At 38.0% G+C, this 8,552-nt stretch overlaps 1 pseudogene; it reads right to left on the bottom strand.

Moving 5' to 3' along the window:
- Nucleotides 1-333: 333 nt before the first annotated feature.
- Nucleotides 334-8,443, bottom strand: LOC114153125 (sodium- and chloride-dependent GABA transporter 2-like; annotated as a pseudogene).
- Nucleotides 8,444-8,552: the final 109 nt, after the last annotated feature.

The following is an 8,552-nucleotide window of genomic DNA, read 5'->3' as shown; positions in this document are numbered from 1 at the left end:
AATTTCTTTGCAATTGATGTTCTTTATTGATCACCAAGTGTAATTAATTATTATTATTATTATTTTACAAATTACTCTGAAGAAGCCATTCCAGCAGATTCTTTCCAGATTCAGATCAAAATTGGTGGAAGATGGATGGATCCTGTCCACAAACTAAAGTAACTTGTTAAAAACCATATATAAGTTATGGAAATACTGTAGATATCTATCTTTTTCTATTTCATAATGTTCCTTTTCCATTGTCAGTAGAAGCAGCCCACCACTGGGCAGAGTTGAATCTTGAATTTTCACCTACTTGAAATGCGTCTGGTGATAATAAATAATCAGCTAAACTAAATCCCATTTCTGTTTATTACATTATTGATACTGGTTTGAATACATGTTTTATTGTAGCCTTGCAAAAACAAAGAGTTCATCTGAAACCATTTGATCCAAAGTTAGAATGAACAACCGATACAAAGTGACAAAAGTTGGTCAGGGCAGCACAGATTCCAGAAAAAAAACCTCTTAAGATTATTAACAATTAACAACAAAACCCCTTATTAAAAAGTTATATTAAATCACACACCCAGTTACAAAAAGATCAGGTTCATTCTGATTAGTCTTTACAGCATGTTTAAATGTTTAAGTGATGTTGATGTGTAATGTGCATGTGAGTCGTGTGAAAACGCTCCCAGCTCAGCGTTTTGCTGGCCTGCTGCGCCAAAGGCATGCGAGTAAATGACACACCTGCTAGCTTAATCTCATTTATGTTGGTCAGTTTTACTTCCAACATCAATATAATTTCTTCACACCCTTACTAATAGGTCTTGAACATGATGGGGCTTATGTAAACCTGGAGAGTGGTATCTGACTGAGCCTTCGTGACTCGACGTGGTTCACTGGAGCAGAGATGTGACCGAGCTTCTGCAGCGTTCTGCTCTGAGACAAGGTGTTTCCAGTGTGGGGCGGATGAAAGAGATATTTTATTAACTTGGTGTCTGACTGACACAGATCAAAGTGTGAACACATTAAGGCGCTGATGCATTCTAACTGGTTGGATGGTCTTGAGGTTTGCTGCTGCAGAATGCTTCTCATGTAATAATAATGCTTTAACATGAGTGATTCTAGAAAAAAAAAACATCTTCTGCACAGTGCATTACAAACATATCCACACCTGTTGAGGTTTTTCACATTTTGTCACATTATCAGAGGTAGAATGAAATTTGATTCATTTTTCTACTTGCCCCTCTTCACTCTGAGACCCCAAAATAAACTCCAGAGCACCTGACTGCATTCAGGACTCCTTTAATTAGTAAATAAAATGTTAATCTGTGAAGTTCTCAGAGGTTTGTTAGACAACTTTAGTGAACAAAAAAAGACTGAAAACACAGCAGACAGCTCTGAGATAAAATGAGATAAAGTTTAAGCAGGGTTAGAATATAAATAAGTATTACAAGCCTAGGCATGTCTTTCTCCTTCATTATGCTTGTTTTTATGTCTGAGAATGGCCCAGTCAAAGTTTAGAACTAAATGCATTTGGAGATTTGTGCAAGAGTTGATGCTCACAGATGTGATCCAACCAGTTCGACTGAGGTTGAGCCTTTTTGAAAAGAAAGAAAAACAATTTTAGTCCAGTGACAAAATGTGAAAATGATGAAGGGATTCTGAACATTGGATGAAGTCAGATCATAGAGGTTTGTCTTAAACATCTCCTAATAAAGCTGTTTAAATGTGAAGTATCAGTGTTCAAAGCTGATTTGCATAATCATACTTAAAACTGCAAAATCTATAATCCATATTTGACTGGATATTTACACCTAATGTCCCTTATAATTTGCTTTGTTTGGTTACATCTTTGTTCTTGTTCATGTACAGCAAACCCTGTATGATGATATATATAAATATACATACATAAAAATATATGTATGAGAATATATTCAGAAAATACACTTTCTCAGGAAACAATATTGATATAAACTTTTCTTGAGTTGTGGCTGAAGGTGGATCATGGACCTGGATGGAACATTCTCCGGCTTTGGTTCGAAGGATTTTGTTGTCAGAACATTCAGTGACTCAGACCTGGATCTCTCTGCTAGTAGACGGTCAGCCTCTCAGCGGAACAGTTTGTTGGTTCTGACTGAGTGAGTCCGGCCGTCTGGGTCAGAGGTCTGAGCTCTGTGTACGGAGCTCTGCTGTCACTGTCCGGTGTGGAAGTGCTGCGTATTTGGTTCAAGGAAGCGACGGGCTTGCAGAGCGATAGGAAACGCTGAGGAAAGAAACGTGAAAAGCAACATGAAGTTTTGTCTTCATAGCCTTTTAGGGGTGATGTATGAACAAGTCAAGCATAGTTTATTTTATATGTATGTGTCTCTTGTTAAATTTTAGCTGAGAAAAAAATCTAGGCTATCCCAATCTTGTGCTGATTTTACAAATAATCCTGCTTGTTGTGTTACTTGGTTGTGTCTGTTACACTTTTGCTGAGATCATGCTCACCTGTCGGAGTGTGCCTTGGCCTTTGATTAATTTGAAAAGTACAAACAGTGGGATGAGTGAAAGAGAAACTGTGGCAAAAAAACCATCCCAGGACATTTGCCCATAGCGGATAAACGTAGGAGTTACTGAACTTGAGTGGAGTATATTTGATAATCGAGAAGATGAAGGTTCCCTGTGAAGAGACAAGACAGACGAGATTTATGAAAACATCGAATAGCACAAACTGAATGATGAAGGAGTTCTGCGTTGGTTTGTAATTTGATTGAGTCTTTTAACTGGATCAGTAGAAGAGCATGCTCTCTTACTTTTCCCATTTTGAACATAGACACATTAATACTCCAGGAAAACATATTTATTCCCCAGGAGGTCATGGATTATGATGCTCAAATCATCTTAAAAATAAAGTATTGATGCTTTAGTAATATTTATTTTATAAACAGAATTAAAACCCTACATGATTAGTTACTTTTGAACCATAATAAATGGAACATTGTTCAACATATACAGTATGTATATTGATGATTTTAATGATCAAATTATTTTTGACATTGTTGACAATATGATGCGTTTATGGTGTTTTTATGTTTTCATGATGTAAAGCACTTTGAACTACCTTGTTGCTGAAATGTTCTATTCAAATAAACTTGATTGATTGATTGATTGAAAATAATTGACGAAGCGACATAACAGCCTCTCTGTTCCTGGTAAAATGCTTGTTGGCGTCTTTGTTTTTAATGAACATAGACAATGTCAGACATGATGTCAGTGATTTGTTTTACTTACAAAGCAAACCAGAGGAGTGATGTACTGCCAGCAGTACTTCATGAAAGGAAATGGATGATAGCCAATCATCTCCTTGATGTTATCGTAGAAACGGTCTGCACCTGTTGGTTAAAGGCGCATATGACTCAGTGCAGTGATTGACATGATAATAATAATAATAAAAATAATAATAAGCTTGGCATAATTGTGGGTATGCATTTGCCAAAATCAAATGTGAACCTGTTACTTTTGCGTTTCCCAAAATCAAGAACAGTCAAATAAATCCAGGTGCCAGTGACTCACCATAGACCCACCCAATGCTGACAGACTGGCAGAACGAGAGGATCAGCAGGGTGGAGCCGCTGCAGACATGATGGTCCAACAGCTGCAGCAGGTAAATCCCACCCTTCAGATGAAATGTCATGTGGCTTTTGGTTAAAAATAACATTTTAATTAACACAAACATGTAAATGTACAATGTCAAATTGAAAATGTAAAACATTAAATGCTTGACATTCTCTCCCGCCCTGTCCTTATTAATATGTCCAAACCTCAGTGACAAGTAAGAATCCAAGCATGCAGAAGATGCAGGACATAACAAGCAGAAGCAGCTCCCGCCTGTAGCCTTGATGCAGGTAAGAAGGGAAATGATCGACCAGAGACGTCATCACACACTCTATACCAACAAACTGGAATGAAATGATTAAGGGAAAAAATATTTATTACACTTATCAATTTATTCATTCATTTATTTATATGACTTGAGTCTTGTTACCTGGCTGTCTAGTCCAAGCAGAATGATCATGAGAAAGAAACACACGGACCACACCTGAGGCATCGGCATCATGGCCACAGCGCGCGGAAACACAATGAATGCCAACCCAGGGCCTAAAAATATTTATTTCAAAATCAAATAAAATTAGAAATATACAAAATAGGTGAAGAAAATGAAGAGTGAAGAAAAGAAGCATCTTCAGTTATTTAAACATGCCAATTTAAACAAACTGCATCTGTGTTTCAATCCATCAAAACAAAATAATTTGTCAAAATTAGGATAATGCTATTTGTATGCTACATTTACTTAAGAGCTGTGTGTGAGAAAAAGATATATCTAATATCGCTCAAAGTAAGAACCTGATGTTGCTACTTCAGAAACGTCCAGGCCTTGTTCATACCTCATGAAGCCCAAAACGGAGAAAATGGCAAAGCCAGCCACAACGCTGGTGGCGCTGTTCAGCAGACACAAGTAGAAACAGTCCCTGCACGGAAAAAAAAAGATGTACATTAAAGTCTTTATGTAAAATATGTAGGTAACAAAACACTATCAGTAACACAATACATTGTTTACATTGTTCATTTCTGTTTTGCTTTGTAAACTAGTCGGTCTGGGAGTTTAATATAAAAGTTAAGCCACACAGTTTGCACAACACTAACATACTAGCAAAAAAGACCAAGCAACTATTGTTCACTGGTTTTGCTATTTTTGACCAGATCTGGACACATCCTGACATTTGCAGCCAGGTAATGTTGCAAAGTTGCCCAGCCGTAGGGATGCAGTGACCCTGCAGTGACCCTGCAGTGACCCTGCAGTCTAGACATCACTAATTGTCAAACTCAGTCAAAAGTAATACTTAAGTATTTTTTGTTCACACCAAATCAACCTGAAAAGCAAACATTTTTTCTGACTTTCTAATTCTGTAAATTGGTCCTCATTGTTGGACTCTATTGTCAAAGATAATTAATGATCTTCAAATAACCATGGCGATGATGTGTTCAGGGGATCAGTGATAATTTTGTGCTTCAGAGCATTTTCATGCAGGGCAAAAAGTTAACATTTTGGTTCATGTATTAATGTTTTAGAAGTTTGTGCTTCGTGATTTGTGGCAAAATGTTCATATCTTTCCTTCTAACGGTGGTTTCCTTCTATCATCTCCTTCATAAAAGATTAAATTCATGGAGTACATGGGTAATAGTTGTGTGTATTCACCCACCTGAGCTCAGTATTCCTTCATCATGGCTGCTCTTCTGATCAAACTGGATACATTGATCCAGATCAACTGGATAGAAATGTCTTGGTACTTTTTCAGTTATATCAGAATCTACATTTTTACAATTTACTGCATGGTGGATCAAATGGGACTTTATATAATCTTCAAATATTGGCATATTGCTTTTAACCTCTACCAAACATTAACTCTAACATGACTGGGGAATTTGTTATTCTTGATGATGCTGCTGCTTGTTCACTGCTGCTTCATGTGTTGTTTTCATTTCATGTTAATGTGTGAATGTTCAGAGGAGTCGAATGCAGTTTTAAGACACATTATTGAATTTACCTGTAACAGTTATTGTTGAAGGAGTTATAACTCCCAAGAGAAGTGAGGAAACCAAGGCCGATTGCATAGGAGAAGAAGATCTGAGTACCTGCATCCATCCAGACCTGAAGAAAGTGCACAAACATTAATCTGTGCCTTAATTGAACATCGCTCTCAATAAGTGTGACATAAGTATTGGATATATATTTTTACCTGGGGATCTGAGAGGCGAGAGATATCAGGGTAGAGATAATAAATGATCCCATCCAGAGCTCCTGGGAGGGTCACGCCTCGTATCAGCAGAATAAACAGCATGACATAAGGGAAGGTGGCTGTGAAGTACGCTGCCTGTGTGGGAAAAGAAAAGATGTTTCATATATTTTACAGATCACAGAAAACAAAAATTATATGAAATCAAATGTCAAACAGAAACTGCTGTCCAATATACATCAAAGAAATTAACAAGGACCCAACCTGCTTGTTTCTGTCATATTAAACACACACATACACACACACTGATATGTAAAAAAAATAATGTTGATCTCTGAAGTGTCAGACCTTTCCTGTTGACTTGATTCCTTTCCAGACACAGAAGTAGCAGATGATCCAGCTCAGGATGAGGCACAGCGCCAGTTCCCACCTCAGCCCACCCACCTCCTCGATCCCACCAGAGATCTTTAAAACTCGATGTCTGGTCAGAGAGGTGGCAGATGGGGTGAGAATGAAAGATTAGGACAAATATTGAAAAGGAAGAAAACAAAATGAACTTTGTCAGTGCTAGTCCGTTGTGTCTCATAGTGAGCCTGGTTCTGTTGGAGGACACTGACTGTCCTCCAGCTTTCCTCTCCACTGTCGCCATATGCTTGATCAGTAGGTGGGATTGCTGCGAAGTTAATGTGATACAATCCAATGAGCTTGAATAGATAGACAACTTTATACCAGTTGTCATTATAAACCGAGGTTAGCAAGTCATTGACCTTTAATCTGACTATTTAATCTGAATTAGGCTTTAAAATTCAAAATAACTGTATAGTTTTAAAACAACATTATAACATGATAAATATGGCTCAGCTCAGAAAAGTTGATTTGCGTAAAACCCCCCTTTAATCTCCAACAACAAACTTTGAAGCTCGTAGTTGTAACAAACTATGGAAAAGTCCAAGGACAAAAAAGGTTTACGAATAAAATAAAAGTTGAAAGATGGTAAGAGCTGCAGGAAACAGGACAATAGGAATTATTGAATAAAGAAATAAACCAGAGAATATAAATGAGTGAAATATAATATAAACTGTGAACTCATGCTTACTGCCAGAACTCTACAACTGGGAGTGTAGTGTTCAGTCGCGATTCCAGGCTCAGATTCAGACGGTTATCGAAGCATGAGTCTAATGTGAAAACATACAAATACACCAGAATGCTAATTTTACACATAAAACTACATGAAGCTTTATACTTTTTTAAATACAAAATAGGTTTTACAGCATTTCATGCTTTGATCTGTATATAAGCAGCATCACAGGAACTACCTGAGTTCCAGTAATTCCCACATGAAGCCCATGGCAGGTCTGAGCTGAAGGAGGAGAACAGGTAAAAAAACGCCCAAGCAAGAATTATGATGTATGAAGTGGCGCTGAATGCGATGACAAGGTGACTGGCATAACCAATGCCTGAGGGGAAAGACAAGAAATGATTCTGGTTCAATGAAAGTTTTAATATCATTCAAGTAAAATATTTAGAAAATAATGCAAACCTAATTAAGTAAGATAAATTACTTTATAATGTCAAGCAACATAATCCCCAATGTTCTAATTGGACTTTAAAATGTTCCAATATAACTTTATTACAGCAGTTTCTAAAATGTGAACAGTATTAGTTCCAGCCTTTAACTGTCTGTTTGTTGGACACATCAAACAATAGTTTGATGTTTATTGAGATACTTTAAAATGTGGTCCAAGGAAATTATCAGCATTGTCCTTCTAAATATTTAACATTTGTTTAATGATGGAAGTACATTTTTTTTGTTTTGCGAATAAAATTCAAGTAATTATCTGATTTTTTTTCAGCAGAAATCAGGCAGGCAGGTCTCCCAGTACTCACCAACAAGCAAGAGAAACTTACTTCAATGCAAACTTGTTCAAGACACAATAAACAGATAAGACATAAAAAGAGTTTCCCTGGCAACTGGACCTACAGCCCAAGAACCGCCACTGCATGAGAGATTTGATGGCTGATAATTCACTGCAAAGTAAAGACTTTCTGTATCCATGATGTTTGCTACGCGTTAAACAGTCTAAGTTTTAGCATTTCATTGAGACTTTTAAAGAAACATGAAAATAGTTCTGCGTGTTTTACCTTGAAAAAGCGGACAAATCGTCCGCCAGCAAGTGATTCCCCCCTGGCTGGTGTACTGCCCTAACGCAGTTTCAAGAAAGAACAAGGGTATTCCACACGTAAATATGAACACGGTGTATGGGATGAAAAACACACCTATAAAAAACAAAACAAACCAAAAAATGACAGCAGTAAGGAGACAGGGTAAGAAGGCTGCAGAGGAGCCAGAAAGCCGGAGCGCCACTCGTGCGTAAAAGCGCTCACCCCCTCCGTTCTTGTAGCACAGATATGGGAACCTCCAAATATTCCCAGGGCCGATAATTGCCCCCATCACGGTGAGGATGAACTCCGCCTTGGTCCCCCAGCGGCCCCGTTCCTCCACTTCTTTAGACTTCTGAGTTTGTCCGCTTGATACGCAAAGCGCTGCGCTGCTTTTCATCCTGCTCGTTTTCATCTTCAGTCTTCTGATCTTTAGTTTGATAGAAGAAAACAGTTCCTCAGAAGAGACATAGGCCTAAATGCTGAGCGATCTGAGCAGTAGGATATATAAATGCCGGGGTGTGGGGGGGTTGGGGTGCGTGAGTGATGGGGGGCGGCAGAGAGATGCAGCGATGTGAATGGACTTCTCTTATCAATGGGGGTTGCAACTATTTAAATCAGGGGACGCAG

Source organism: Xiphophorus couchianus, chromosome 11 (genome assembly GCF_001444195.1).
Source record: "Xiphophorus couchianus chromosome 11, X_couchianus-1.0, whole genome shotgun sequence".
Taxonomy (NCBI): domain Eukaryota; kingdom Metazoa; phylum Chordata; class Actinopteri; order Cyprinodontiformes; family Poeciliidae; genus Xiphophorus; species Xiphophorus couchianus.
This window is presented reverse-complemented; position numbering and strand designations above follow the sequence as displayed.